Raw genomic sequence first — 15966 nt, 5'->3', positions numbered from 1 at the left:
GATTGCGTTCGGACTGACTTACCATTGCCCAAATTTGCATGTAGTGGGTTATCATGCAATAACGTTAAACCCCATGATAGCGTTCAGATTGCCATTGGATTATACTGCCAATTTGCCTTGTCTGATAAACTCCATTGTTAAGGGCCTGGGCAAAGAAATGGATCTTTACCTAGGAATGGGAAGCCAATAAAGAACATGCCTCCCAGGGTTTCTCAGGGGCAGAGAAGATATTTGACAGCAAGGGTCCTACCACTGAGAAGATCCTCTCAGTGAGGTTGCCTGCTTCATCTCATTTAGTGGACCTCCAAAGATACTCTTAGCATCAAGCTGGGTATAAGCAGAAAAAAGTGGCATTTCATATAAACTGTTCACAAGCCATTAAAGTGGGGTTGGGTGAGCTCAGCCCCACATATCCTGCTTTTCATCAATGAAATGTTGGAGGATATGTTAACTCCCTCCCTAGCTCCTTCACTCTGGTCTCCATGAGGGTTTTCTTCATCCCTTTCTCTGCTCTATTTTGTACTGCTTTGAATGTTTTCTCCTTCTCTAAGGGTGCATCTGCACTGTAGAAATAATGCAGCTTGACACCACTTTAACTGCCATGATCCCAGAGAATCACAGGATTTGTATCTGTGTGAGGCAACAGCACTCTTTGGCAGAGAAGGCTAAAGACTTGTTAAAAGTACAAATCCCAGGATTCCATAGGATGGAGCTACAGGGATGTCAAACTGCATTATTTCTGCAGTGTCGATTGCACCCTCGGGCATGGGAAGCAACCACGCTTTTCTCTCTTTGCACGGGTTTGACTGTGCGCACGGAACAGGCAGTGGTGAGAAGGATTGCATTTAGCAAAGATTAGTTGCAAAGATGCATATCTGCTTGGAGGAGACTGCAAAGATGTCGGGGTCCTTCCAAATCCCTGCCAACAACATCAGGAGGAGGAGCAGCAGCTGGCAGCATGCCAAGGCAAAACAGACAATGAGAGGGAGATGAAGCTGTTTGGCTTAGAGCAAAGAGGATTAAGGAATCACAATGAGGTGTGTGGATGTCTGGAAGAAGAGGGAAAGGAGGGAAAAACATTGATTCTTCACTCTTTTTCTCTCCCAGAGAACAGGAGGAGGTAGTCATGGCTGGTGTGCATTCTGACTGGCAGAGCAGAAGGCAAAGCAGTGGATGGGCAGAGCCAGGAGTAAGAAGCAGAGCAAAGTGGGTATTCCTAAACACATTGGCATATAGGTGCATGCGAGCAACCATTCTTACATATATAGGTCAGCAGGAATTCCATTAGGAGTGATTTGTTTGGGGGCAGCATGTATGTAAGGCGAAACAGTGCCCCATGTGCCATAATGGACAGGCATCCACTGGGACCTACCAGTGAAAATGTAGAGGCGCAGAGTGGGCACAGAAGGCAACCAAATAGTCTGTCGGAGGGTAGAAGAGCCCTCTTTTCCCATCCTTGGTTGTCTTCAAAGCAAGACTGGAAATGGAATCCCTATGGGTCTGTAATGAGTATGGGCCCTGTTCCCAAGAGGATGGGTTTTAGTGTCTTTTCAGCCTCATGGCCAAATATCTGCAGCTGTACAGTGCCAAAGAAAGAGTTATTTTATGGTCCATAGATCCTTATAGATATTCTTGCCTTACCCTGGCACTTAAAGGCTAGGAATAGATTGGTGACTGGGACCAGGCTTGGGGGAGTAAGCTTTACTGTTAGCAATGTGCTTATCTCATTCTCATAGCTTTTAGGAAGAGGGAAGGCTCCCACATGCAAACTTTAATTTCTTTAGATTGGTTCTGCCCTATATAAACCTGAGGATCCATCTTCCAATAGCCTTGCCTATGGCGGGGGGACTGGCACCCCAAGCCAAGCCACTTGTTACCCAGCCACAGGATCAGGAGTATTGGCCTTTATATAGTTTGGGTAGCATTTATTGTATACTGGATAGGCCCATTTCTACCATTTGCTATAAGTGGGTCACAGAAGCTTAGAATCTTAGGGATGGAAGGACACCAAGGACTATTTAATTCAATCCCCCTGCCCACCATCGCCGTGAAGAAATATACAGCTAAAATACTCCTGGAAGATTCAGCCTTTGTTTAAAAACCTCCAATGAATGGGAATCTCCATGTCTCTTAGCCTCCAAGGAAGCCTGTTTCATTGTCTAATAGTTCCTACAGTAAAGATGTTGCTCAAGACAGTCAGCCCTCTGCATGACTTTCCAAGTTCAGTAATCTAAACATTGATCCGCACTGCTTCTGTCAGATCGGTTCTAACATTTTAAATAGTAGAAAGGTTGAACACAATCACAATCTCTCAGCCTCAGAGGAAGGCAAAGGCAAACCCCCTCTGGACAATCTTGCTAAGAAAAACCCATGATAGGTTCATTTTAGGGTGGCTGTAAGTTGGAAACGACATGAAGGCACACAACAACAACAACAACAACAACAATGCCATTCTGGGAGCCCTTTGGGCTGAAGCTCAGGGCATAAATGCACTAAATAAATAATAAAACATTTGAAAAATTATAAGGGGGGAAAAAGATTTGGACCAAATGTTAGGAAGAACTACTTGACAGTAAGACCTCCTTGATGGTGAAACAGCCTGCCTTGGAAGTCTCTCCTTCATTGAAAGTTTTTAAATAGAGATTTGATGGCTGCCTCTTAGGAGTGCTTCAGTTGTCTATTCCTTCATAGCAAGGGGTTGGAATAGATGGCCCTTGGGATCCCTTCAAACTCTATGGTTCTATGAGTATGTGAGGTGTGTTATGTGTCTGAGAATATCTGGGTGTTTATGAAGCAACCCCGAGAGACTACAAACATGCCTTGTTTGTGCAAAATCCCACTCTGGGTGAGCTCTGAGATATGGCTCCCATTACATGCCAGCCCCAGATTTGTCACTGCTCCCCGGGCTCTCTATCTAGTTAATGTCCCTGGTCTCAATTCGGTTATTTGTAAATCTTTCTCCCGCAAGTAAGGCCGCAGCATGGAAATCTTTAATACATACTACATTTTTTCTTTTTATAGCCTGTTAAAGCCGTTCCTTGGGAAAGTAATGGATAGCACCTGGGACTCCTTTTATGAAGTAAACAGAGATTAAAACCATTCAAGACCCCATTTCGCCTCATTGTTTTGCGCCAGGCTGGGAAGTACATCATACGCCCACGTACCAGGGAACGCTCGGTGTGAAATATCTCCGTGGAGAAATGGTTAAAGGTGAGGAAAGTGGCAAGGTATAAATAAAACAGGCGGTGGTGGAAGGTGTGTGGCAGCTGGGCTTCCATCCATCATCCAAGGGTGTGAGTGTGTGATTTGTAAGGAAGGACCCACATCATGAGAAATGATGGGTCCCACCCAGCGATCTTTGGAAAGCGACAACAAGAAGGGGACTCTTTCACTGCTGGATTTTTGGATGCATTGGCTGAAGAAACCAGACACATCCTTTATTGCAGATGTGAGCAACTGCGGTGGACCAGTTTCTGTCTCATAACCTTCTGGGGACTGTACAGACTTCCCAAAATGGCCCCAAATGGGAGAAAATACAACCAGATATGGCCCGATGACCACTTCTGGTTTTGGCAAGTGATGTTAAATGGTATTTATTTATTTTACTTATTGCATTTGTATTTCCAACTGATAACAACCTGAAGGTGACTCTATCACAGGGTTGAATTGGCAAGGTTCGTTTAGAGGGAGATTGCCATTGCTTTCCTCTGAGGCTGAGAGAGTCTGACTTGCCTAAAGTCACCCAGTGGGTTTCTGTGGCTGAGCGAGGACTGGTTTATTTTAACCCAGTATAAAATTGGAAAGAGAAACAAAATATCGAACTTTTCAATCAGTGTGGATTCTACAAAATAGAAAAGAAGGTCTGGGCATTGAGACTCTGCGTTGGTCCCTTAGATCTGGCAACCGTAGGTGCCAGCCATCAATGCTTGGCTGCTTTCTGGGTGTAGGAGCATGTTCTTTCTTTAAAAACCTTGTCTTCTTGCATGCGCCTGGTCCTTTTTCTGTTGCCATGGCCATTGCTGCAATCTGTTGCAATGGGGGCTGGAGAGGGAGGGGAAAGAAGAAAGTACTTAGAAGTAATGGCCAATATTCTTTGGCACCTGAGTGCAATGGAAGTCACGCTGGTAATGTTCAGCTAACAACACCAGGCAGGGTTCCCATTAAAAGAAGCTTGAATCCATCGGACCCCAGAGGGAGGAACGGCGGCTGCCACCTCAGATCAAGCCAGCTACTCTGGCAGCGCATGTATAGAGAACACCTCCTTCTTATACATACGCCTTATTAACCCGCACAAGAAACTGGCAATAACTGCATTATTAATGCCAGACTGCCTCTTAAAATTATTATTATTATTATTATTAAGCTTTATTTATATAGCGCTGTAAATTTACACAGCACTGTACATAAAATCATTTAATTAGACGGTTCCCTGCCTTCATGCTTACAATCTAAGAAGACACGACACAAAAGGAGAAGGGAATGGTTGAGGGGAAGGGGATCAGGTCCAGCATTCTTCTCTCCCTCTGAGGCCTGGACCAAGGCAGATGGACAGACTGAGGGCTCTGTATCTTAAGGATAGGCCTGATGGCATTGGCCCACATGGGCTATAGAGCTGCAGCTAGCCATTCCTTTGCTTAATAAATGAGCCCCTGCTGAGCTAGGCAGTTCCTTCCATGCGCTAAATGTGTTTTGGGAACACATCATCCATTTGGGCCTAAGCATAAGGAAGGGGCAGGGAAGGGAGGGTAGGAAGGTGGACAGGGAGGCAGGCCCTGCCTGAACTTTTTCTTTCCAGGGGTTCTGATACTCAAGGATACTGCATTCAGGGTTGCCATATTGTGGTTGTTCTTGTATACCTTCAAGTCATTTCTGACTTATGGTAACCCTAAGACAAACTTATCATGAGGTTTTTCTTGGCAAGATTTCTTCAGAGGGGGTTTGCCATTGCCGTCCTCTGAAGCTGAGAGAGTGTGACTTGCCCAAGGTCACCCAGTGGGTTTCCATGGCTGAGCCGGGATTTGAACCCTGGTCTCCAGAGCCCTAGTCCATCACTCAAACTACTACCCCACACTGGCCCCCAGCCTGTCAAATCTAGCCAGTTAAATTGCATGTTAGGCACATTATCATTTTGCATATTACTACTTTGCATTCTGATTATGCAAATACAGGACATTAATCATTGTATTTTTAGTAGCACTGTGTTTCAGCCTTGGATCCATTTTTTAAAAATAATAATTAATGACTCTCCTGAGAGAATGAATAGAGGAATATTTATAGTGTTGGACTTGGAATCTGTCATGAGATCATGGTCTCCCACTATCTGCAGGAAGTCTACCTTACAGGGTTGTTGTGGGTGGGGATCAATAGCAGAAGTGGAACCATGTGAAGTGACCGTTTGTGTTCCAGGTGTGGTAAATACCAACAACAACTGTTTGTCATTCACATGCGCTTCTAAAGCTACTGTATTCCTGTTTGATCACTACAGTATTCTATTTTTCTGCCATCAGTTTTCTTACCGATGTCGGAAAGGTACAGATTTGTGGAAATATCATAGGAAATCCAAGTTGGACATCTTGCCATTTCCCTTCCAGTTTTTTCTTGCTCTCCATTGCTTGCATCCCCCATGTTCTCTTCTCTCCTTGTCTTGTCTTCATCCATAGGATGAAACCATGGTGGTTGGACTGAAATCATAGTGCTATAATACACCCCTCCAACTGTCCTGATCCAGCAACAGTCCCAGTGAAGCCAGTGTCACTTTACATTTTCAGCTGCTTTTAAAATGTCCCAGTTTCTCTTCCTCCCTCCTTCTTTGCCCCCTTCATCCTGACTAACTTCCATTGCTGTGAACTGAGTTCAAAGTACGAAAGTCATTTGAACTCAGTTAACTTAGCATGGGGAGAGGTGAATCTTGCCTTTCCCAGTAGATTCAGGAAAAAGCCAACTGCTGCAGCCTCTTCTAGCTCATGTGTTCTTCATCATAAATAACATTCCCTATCCTGACCACTCTCTGATGCTGTTTGGCCACATCCATCCTGGCTTGCATCTCTGAAATGTTGGTGGCTATATTATAACTGTGTAATGTGAAAGGGCCCCTGCTGATTTGCCTGCTGAGTCTGCTTTCTAGATACTGCAGACTGTGGATAAAGGGCAATTTCAAGGTCCCTGATCTGCTCTTCCCACCTTTCTTATCATAAACCTTTAAGTCAGACTAGACCTGGACAGCCTTTCAACTAAAGGACTGTGCTCTGAAAAGGAGGACACAAGGAGGAGGATGCCTTGCTTTGTTTACTCACTTGCTCCCACCACTGTGCCGATCTTCCTAACTGTGAACCTTTGCCACGGCAAAGCAGATGGCATGCTGATGACTCTGGGGACGGCACTTTGCAAACAGCCTTTGGCATGGGAGTACAGCTGCAACTGTCTTTCTTTACCCGAACATCGGGGTCATGGCAAGGCACTCTGGAAGCCACTTCCTCTGGGAATTTATGGGACAGTAATTACCAAACTCACAGGTCTTTTCAGATGAGCAGTGAAAAATGACATGATATTCTAGGCCTCCTCAGTGACAACCACAAGGTAATGCTACCCAGTTTAGAATGAGTGACCCCCTCCATAGAGAAGTGGTTATGGTGGATTGCAAAATTCACCTCTAGTTTTGCAAATCATTTTGTTTCAGATGCTCTTTTCCCTTCCTACCTTTGCATTCAGAGGGCTCCAAGAGGTCAGGTACAATTTACAAACCTCTTTCCAGTCAAGGGAATCCTCTTGAAAGTGAACTTTATTGCTCTGTGGGGAATAACCTTTTAAACTTACTATACCACATTTACTGGTTATTCAAAGGTGACATAAAGCAAAAGGAAGGAAGGAAGGAAGGAAGGAAGGAAGGAAGGAAGGAGGGAGGGAGGAACTTGCATAAGCAAAGAGAGTCTTACCAAAATATTGCAACAGGCCCTGCATCTTCTTATTTGGCATCAAGTCAATTTTGGCTTATTGTGAGACTATGGATGAGAGTGTCTCAGTCTTCAACAGGGCTGCTCATGTTTTACAAACTCAGGGCTGTGGATTCCATGATTGAATCGATCCACCTGTAATATGGTCTTCCTCTTTTCCCACTCCCTTCTATTTTACTGAGCATTAGCATCTTTCCCAGTGAATCACATCATCTCATGAGAAGTCCAAAGTATGTCAATCCGACTTTAGTCATCTTGGTTTCTAAGGAGAAGTGTGGCCTGATTTGCCTTGTATCTGCCATGTCCTTAAGAGCATCCTTTGTATCAGAAGACTGGAATGTGACCCAAGTAGCATCAGACGTCTAAAAAATGAACGTTCCAGGAACTTACAGGCTTCTTAGCTTTAATGTCAAGTCTGGGTAAACTGGTGGAAAACAGTATTAAATAAAAGAAATTGTTAAGCAAATAGCAGGACAGGCCTTGCTGAAAAAAGTCAACACAGCTTATGTAAAAGCATGTCTGGCCTCACTAACCTTTTAGGATGTCAACAAACATGTGGGCTGGGGTGATTTGTTTGCTTACACTTGTAAAAGGCTTTTGACTCCTGAGCAAACTCGAAATCATAAGATAGAAGAAGAGAGGCCCTTTTACGGATTGGTAAATGTTTACAGAATAGACAGCAGAGAGTGGGTTGGTGCTAGCAGTCAGTTCTTGCATTGAGTGGATGCAAACAATGGGATCCCATGCTCTCCAATTGTCCTAACTTGGCAGGGACAGTTCCAGTCAATCCTTTGTTGTCCCACTTTTTCCAGCTGCTTTTAAAATGTCCCACTTTCACTCTTCCCTTCCCACTTTCCCCCTTCGCCATCAATTTATTCCAGTTGCTACAAGAAGAGTTCAACATGTAAAATTAGTTTGCATTCAGTTAACTGAGGTCCAAAACACGTTGCAGGAATAATCCAGTTTGAGTGTGTTTTGGACCTTAGTAGGGAAGATAGGAGAGGAGGGAGTAGACTCTTGCTCTTCCTTGTAGACAAACTGTTAATAATATATATATATATATCAAACTGTCGTAACCCCTTTTAGCCGGTGTATTCTTCCTTTTCATTATTTTTCCCCATCTTGACCACTCTCTGATGTTGCTTGGACACATATGTTCCAGTTTTCATCTGTGAAAACATTGGAAGGTATTTGATCCCCAGAGAATCTATATTAAGACCAATCTTTTTTTAAATTTAGGGTTTTTCACACTATATAATTGTAGCATTATGATCCCACTTTAACCGCTATGGTTCTCTCTTATTACATCCTGGGATTCACAGTTTAGGAAGAGCTTTTGGGAATTCTCCGTTCTGGTGCCTCACCAGATTACAAATCCTAAAGCTCCATAGGATGTTGCTATAGCAGTTGAAGGGGAATCGTAGCACTATAGTTGTGTATCATGAAAGAAGGTGCACTACTGTAGTGGTCAAGTTTGCTGAGGACAATATATCATTTCAAGAAGCAAAAAGAAAGAGGCAGTGAAAAACCCCAAAAGGAGTTTTCTAGATTGGACAATGAACATCAGATTGGCAAATGCAGTTCAATGTGAGCAAGGATGCCGTGATGCATATTGGGATTAAAGAGCCTGAAATTCACATAGATGCGGTCTGAGCAAGTGGTGGCTGACTAGGAAAGCAAACCGAGGCTGAGGATGACAGTTTAATGAAAACATTGATCCAGTCTGTGTGGGTGGGAGGGGAATCAAATTCCATGTTGAGGATCGTCAGGAAGAAAAGAACAATAAAACTGCCAATATCATAATACCATTGTACAAGTCTATAGTGTGCTTGGATACAGTCCAGGTCCATGTGGGTACAGTATGAAAAGGAGACTCAAAAAGGAGTCTAGAATTAGAAAAGGCACAAGAAAAGGGGCAAGAAAAATGATCAAGGAACTGGTGCAACTAAATTATAGAGAAAGGTTGCAATGTTGGGGACTGTTTAGCTTAGAAAATTGCAACTGAGAAGGACAAGATAGGTATATGAAATTATGCATGGTGTAGAGTAGTGCTATTCCAAGTGGTGGTCCATGGATTGGTGCTGGTCTATGAAGTGTTGGCTGCTCACCTATAGTGAGTTTCCAGGAAAGAAAGAAACAGTTATAACCAGTGGCACATGTGAGGAGGCACTACCAGCTCCCCACACCAATATGTAGAAAAAGGAGAATAATAGAATAAGAATGGTCTTTCAGGTAGTCTGGTCTCAAGTTAGCATTGGAAGAGATCACAAGATCCATCCAGTCTAACTCGCAGTCATGCGCTCTTGATAGATGGCCATCCAGCCTCTGTTTACAAACTTCCAAAGAAGGAGACTCTACCCCTCTCCGACGGAGTGTGCTCCACTATAGAACAGCCCTTACTGTCAGGAAGTTCTTCCTAATGTTTAGGTGGAATCTCTTTTCTTGTAGTTTGAATCCATTGCTCCGTGTCCTAATCTCTGGAGCAGCCGAAAACAAGCTTGCTCCATCCTCAGTATGTCATCCCTTCAAATATTTAAACATGGCTATCGTGTCACCTCTTGACCTTCTCTTCCCAGGCGAAACATACCCAGCTCCCAAAACCACTCCTCATAGAGCATGGTTTCCAATAGATGGAACAAGTTTCTGTCCCTCTCTTATAATATTAGATACTTTTGTTGGAGTTCATCCAATGAATCTAAATGGTAGGCCATTCGAGGCAGATAGAAAGAGTCTTAATACAGCGCATAGTTAAACCATGAAAATCATGTAACTACAATATGAAGTTACAACTCCCCATGATATAAAAGGGCTCAGACCAATTCATGCACCAGGTAGGTGAGTCCTCATCTTCCCTTGCACTAATAGGGCAGGTGAGTACTGATCCTACATTGCAAAGATGTACCTTCATGGCCCCATAAGTCTCTTCCCACTCCCAACAACCTCTGTTTAGCACAGAACAGGTGTAACGTTTGAGGGAGTGCTCTCTTTTTCTGCAACAGTGGCAGCTGATTTAATACCCAGCATTGCATATGTAGAGTTAGGATTATTTTCTGCCAATGCACATCACTTTGTACTTATCCAAATTGAATTTCATCAGCCATTTTATTGCCCAATCACCCGTTTTTTGCGAGATGATTTGGCAGCTCTTTCATCACGGCTCCCAGCTCAGCCACTCTGAATAATTTTGCATCGCCTACAAGTTTTTATCACTTCGCACTTTGCTCCTCCTTTCTACATTAAGGGACAAGAGCCGGGCCTCAGCTCAGCAAGGATCCTGGAAGCCTCCCCAGGGCTCTTCGCCTGCAGATGGTCCAAATGAATGGACCGTTCCATCTGACGCTTGCCTGTTTAGGAGAAAAGCCTGCTTCCAAAGCTTTCCCCGGTGCATTGAAGGATGGTTCTCCCATCCCATGATGGTGAATGTTTGCAAAAGTGGTGTTGCTTTTACCATACCAATTATAAATGGCAAAAAGCACCTTATTTAATGACAAAATTACAAATACCTTTTTCTGTACTGAAAATGAACTTTCTGTGCAGGAATATTAGTTTTGTACACAAAATGCTGTAGTCAGGGACTCATTCCTTGCAAAAATTGCACATGTTTTTTTTGTAATGCCGAAAACTGCCATTTGTGCAGAGGAAAGTGTATTTTCTGTGCAGAAAATAAGCAACTCATTTATTCAGCGATAATAATATTATATTATTAATTATTATTGATATATTGTTAACATCATTAATATTATTTCCTCTGCAGAAAAAGTTGTTTTTGGTGCAACTCCTCCAATGCAAAATTTACACAGAAATTGCAAAGACTTCCTTGCAGCAAGAAGAAAATCACTAAAACTATTCCTTCCTTCCTTTGAGAATCAAATTAAAGAGGTATAATTTTAACATTTGGAGGTGGATGCATAGCAATCCCAAAGCAAGAGTTTTCCATGAATTCAGATTTTAAGCATTCATGTAATTCCTATCCTATTCTATCACCAACCTGGCCCAATATTAATGTTAATCTGTCTTTTGGTGGAACAGAGGTAGCCTCTTGGGGTGAGATCCATGAAAAATGCAGTCAATCCACTTTGGCACTTGGGACCCCCCTGCCCTTTAGCATTTCATTCAACTACAGAGAAAGTAACCCTGGTTTCCAGTCCAGGCACGTTTCCCTGTAAATATAAGATTCCGACTCCGAAGCCAACCTCCTTGCATTTCCCACAGAATATGGAGAGAGACATTATTTTTGACTTAATGCACCGGCTGGGTAGGGAATTTTTTTTCCTTTATAGCCTTTTTAACATCAAAGGAAATGACCTTGTAGCCTCTGATATAATCCAACGATAAGCTTGTCATATCAATGAGGCGCCGAGTTCTTCTTTAGCACAGCCTACTCTACAGCTGCGCTCGCCATGATCTTGCCTGTGAACAAATCCCATTTCTCCCCACCCTGCTTTCACCTCCTGATGGGTCCCCTGTATCCCTCGCCTTTGACAATTCACAGATTATCACAGCTCTGGGAAGAAAGAGGCCCTGACTTTAAGTCGATGATGATGAAGGAGAGGGGCTTGCTAAGGCAGCTGCTACTCTCCCTGGGATTTGCCCATTTGCCCGGAAATCGAGAAGGCGGAAAGTTGGTGTCCACCTTTTCTCCAAGACACCCTTTTTATTCAAGACAGCCACAAACCCAGCGGCAATATCAAGTCTGCTTGGATGACAAGACCAGGCTGTGTCATTTGCCACACTCTCATACTTCCCTTTGCCACCCTACTTTATTCCTGGTGCTCCCACAGTTTGGATACTGGTCCTCATCTAAGTCGGTGCACCGCTAAAGTTTGAGCAATGATGTGAAAGGGAAGCAATCTAACATGGTTTTGTTTTTCCTTTAGCTGAAGGAGCTATACGTTTCAATGTAATGACCAGTATTCTCTACTAGCTGCTTAGTTAAGTATATTTAATTCGGTCACTTCTTAGAATCATAGCATTGGAAGAGACTACAAGGGGTCCAAACCCATTATTCATACATGCTCCAATCACTGGCATAGTAGACTTTCCCCCATGCAGCAAATGCCTAGTAAAGTAGGCTGGGGGTGGAGGAGTTACAGTTGTGGCAATAGTATCACAATCATGATTGAGTAGTGATCTTGAATTCAGAACAGTTACTAATGAGTAAATTTAGGTAGCTGTTCCATATTCATGATTGGTATCAGTTGCATGGGGAGAAGGAAGTCTATCCTCTTCAGATGCCAACATCTTTTTGAACCTCAACGCCATAAGAAGAAGGTATAAATGACACCATCCATCAGTGATGGATAACTATGGGCCTTTAGAAAATATTGGAATGCAGCTCCCATCACCCACAACCATTACAGCCAAATGCTTCAAACTTGCAATATCCAGCAATATCAGCAATATGTGGAGAGACAGCATAGTGTATTGACTTAGGCATTGGACTATGAATCTGAGAGACCAGAGATTGAATCCCTCTCAGCCATGGAATCCCACTGGGTGACCCTGGGCAAGTCACATTCTCTTGTCCTCAGAGGAAGGCAATGGCAAACCTCCTCTGAACAGATCTTACCAAGAAAACTTCATGATAGCTTTAGGGCTGCCATAAGTCAGAAATGACTTGAAGACACACAGCAACATCAGCAACAATATCTGGAAGGGGTCACAGTTGCCAAGTAAGGTTTACGGAGACTTGCATCTCACCTGCTTGTGTTCTGCATCAGATGTCTCTTACCTCTTTCTCTGGCCATACTCCACCTCTTTTGTCTCCACTAGCTGCTTTCTTTCTGCCTGACTGGGTTGGTTCCTTTGTAGACAGATGCCTTGAGAGATATGCTAGTAAAGGTGCATGGGAAGCATTGTGTAGCACTTTGGAGGGATAGCTTTTCAGCCCAGACTAATTTGTTGGAAGAAAATCCAGCCTGCCCAATGTGGGACACTCACCATTGGAGGAGACAGTTTGCAAAGGGTCAAGCCAGGTCCAGGGGAGAGGGAAGTGATTTTCAGGTTGGGCACTGATTATAGCAGAGATGTAGTGATGGAGCAAGCAATGATGACATTGCCCTCCAAAGATAATTTTGCACTTCCAATGAAATTTTCTTTCAAATTACATATCTTTTTATGGTGATTAATAGCCCAAATCTCCCAACCCCCATTTTTGTCTATGTCTACCCAGTGAAAGGTATCTTGATACATTCTTCAACTGTTGCAGTTAGAGCAGGAAGAACTAAAGAAGAGTTGGTTTTTGGCTTTACTTGCCTGCTAACCCTTCCTGAGGGCCAGCATGGTGTCGTGATTGGAGTGCTGGATTTAGAGACCATGGTTCAAATCCTACTTGGTCATGGAACCCCCACTAGGTTCCATGACATCTCCAAGGGCTGTACCCAGGTCTCACACTTTGGCTTGGAAACCTCAAGGCCTGGGATTATCCTGAACTGGCAACCCTACCATTGAGTGAGTGGGGCCAGGGAGAACAGAAGCCCATTCCACTGCATGAATGAGGATTATCTTGACAGGGTATGAACTCAAAGCCAAGATGTTGCCTTGCTTGCCTTCTGCTCAGCCTGGAAGTGACAGGCAGCCTGAAATCTGTCAGTTGCGTGACATCCAAACTCCCAGAGTATCTCTTCCATGTACTAAGTAATTGCAAACATTTAATGGGAGAAATACACAGTAGCTGCTGCCCTTAGACAATCCAGGAGGTGCAAACAGTTCTCATCCCACAAGAGACTGGAACCCCTGAGATTGCTGTTACATAGTGATACATCACCCCTCAAAGATCGGCTAGTGCCTGAGGCTGCTTTCCTCGGCACTAAATCCCACAGCCAGGACTTTGCCTCTGGCAGGATTACAAGCCAAGCCAGAGGAAATCTCTTCTGTTCTGCTCCTTACTACAAATCAGATTAATCAGCCATATCTATTCCCCTCACTGAACCCCTGGATGGTGAAAAAGGCCATAGAGAGGCACACTTCTTTCTTCTTGACTGAGGCCAGAGAAATGACAACTGGCACATGGAGGGAGGTCCTCTCACCCTTTGCTGGGACCAAGGCACAATGGAGCGATGCCTGGCTGCTTTGCTCAGAGGTGGAGCAATTGCAAACTGTACACAGAGGATGGACCTCTCACCAGCTTCGGGGCCAAGGCATGATGAAATCATGCCTGGCTGCTCTTTTCTTAGTCAATGTCCAAAGCAATTATTTATTATTTCAAAATATTTAATCCCAAGGTTTTAACACCAAAAAGAGTATTAAAAACTTCCAAACAAAGGCTCTCCCTCAAAGCAACTGATGCAATAACTGGCCCTAGAAGATAAGACAAATTAACCAAAAGCAGGGTTGGCGGAGGGCAGAGGTGAACTGCACCGGCCCCATGAATGAGTAGAGGCTGAGTGAACCAGATCAAGACTGGATGACTTTGTAAAATTAATTGCTTCATCAGGGCATCGGCAAAAACTCTCCCGAAACAATCCGAACGTTCTTTTTCAATAAATGGCTTAATCAGACAGAATCCTGTCTCTTTGACTTAGCAATTTGTTAGGGGAATTTAATTTTATCACAGCGCGGAGAAACGTTTTCCAGCTGCCGGCAACTTCCCGAGGCACTGGAGAAGGAGGAGAAAGGGAGGCATTTGCGGAAGCTCTTTTAGCAGATACTAAGCAGAAATATGAGGTCAGTCCTGGTCAAAGAGGGGCTCTTCATCTTCTTCCTTTCCATCATTCTCCGAGCTTATTCTCTCTACGGAAGTAAAATTTCCCCTTCCATGGGGAGGGCTTACGTGAACACTCACAGTCTTGGGTTGTGGATGCAGAAGAAGAGTGGAAGCCTTAACATACCGGCTATGTACATAGAAATAGGGTAAGCATCAGGACACCTTCTAGTTGCAAAGAAAAGGTGGAAGCATCGGGACACTTACAGGCTGCAAAACTGGTGTGGAAGCTAAGGGTGGGAACTTCAGATCATCTTCTGGCTGAAAAGGAAGGCTGGAGGCATCAGAGCATCTTCTGACTGCAAAGGAAAGTTGGAAGCATGGGAACACTCATTGCAAAGGAAAGGAAGAAACCTATTTGGTGACTGGTTCTATGGCACCCTCCTGTAGGAGAGAAAAAGGGGAGATGTTCTGCCTTCTCCTGACATCAAATGCACTCACTGAAGCCATCATGAAGGCCTATGATGGCATTACAAAGTCCCTGAACTGGGCGAGTGGAACATGCTCTTCAGTTTGGCTTCATGCCTCGTGAATTGCCCCATCCATCTGTCGTTGGCATTCAAGTCAAGATATTGAGCTCTTTTAATAATTGAAAAAAACCACACACGCACCCAAAGGAAAGCCAGCCCCGTAGCACCTTGGTTAAATTTTAATATTTGAAGTTGACAGTTCAATATTGCGGATGGCAGAGCGACGGGGAAAAGGGATGAAAGAAAAGAGCTAACCAGGCCTGACAAATAAAACATAAAATATGAAGCAGGGAGGGACGCACTGGTTTGGAAGCTAATAGGGTTGCAAAGGCAGACAGAATGAGAGACAAAGTGGGTTGGAGGAATCCCTCACCAATTCCGTTTGACAGATCCCTTCCGCTAGAGGACAAAGCTGATCTTTGAAACCTTAACTAAAAATAAACTGAAGCAATGAACAGAAGAGAAGAAGGGATCTCCATCCATCTGATGTTGTCACATCCTGATGCTCACATAGTTTCCCAAATCTTGCCCAGAAAAGCAACAAGGGATATAATGTTTAAAGGCTTCAACACATATATAAATGCCTTAGGAGCAGCAATACCCATGGCACACAAGCCACACTCCTCCCTCTGTCACTTACTATGTGAGCTTTAAGAGATGCCTCTGTTATCAGCATGTCTGAGAGAACGGGAAGGTTGCTCATTCTTCTATGAAGAGATAAGGTTGTCCACTTGTCTACCAGTTAATTCTAGGAGCTGCTGGAGAAGTGGATTTGTGGAGTCGGGGCTCTCAGGACTGAACAATGTATACAACATTCATATATACAGTGTATACAAAATTATGG

The 15966-nt window shown here is 43.8% G+C and overlaps 1 long non-coding RNA gene across 1 annotated transcript; it reads left to right on the top strand.

The window, feature by feature from the left end:
• Window positions 1-895: 895 nt before the first annotated feature.
• Window positions 896-3680, top strand: LOC121916284. Its single transcript, XR_006100815.1, has 3 exons — window positions 896-1037; window positions 1108-1206; window positions 3022-3680. It is a non-coding gene; the product is annotated as an uncharacterized LOC121916284 (long non-coding RNA).
• Window positions 3681-15966: the final 12286 nt, after the last annotated feature.

This window comes from Sceloporus undulatus, chromosome 9 (genome assembly GCF_019175285.1).
Source record: "Sceloporus undulatus isolate JIND9_A2432 ecotype Alabama chromosome 9, SceUnd_v1.1, whole genome shotgun sequence".
Classification (NCBI taxonomy): Eukaryota; Metazoa; Chordata; class Lepidosauria; order Squamata; family Phrynosomatidae; genus Sceloporus; species Sceloporus undulatus.
This window is presented reverse-complemented; position numbering and strand designations above follow the sequence as displayed.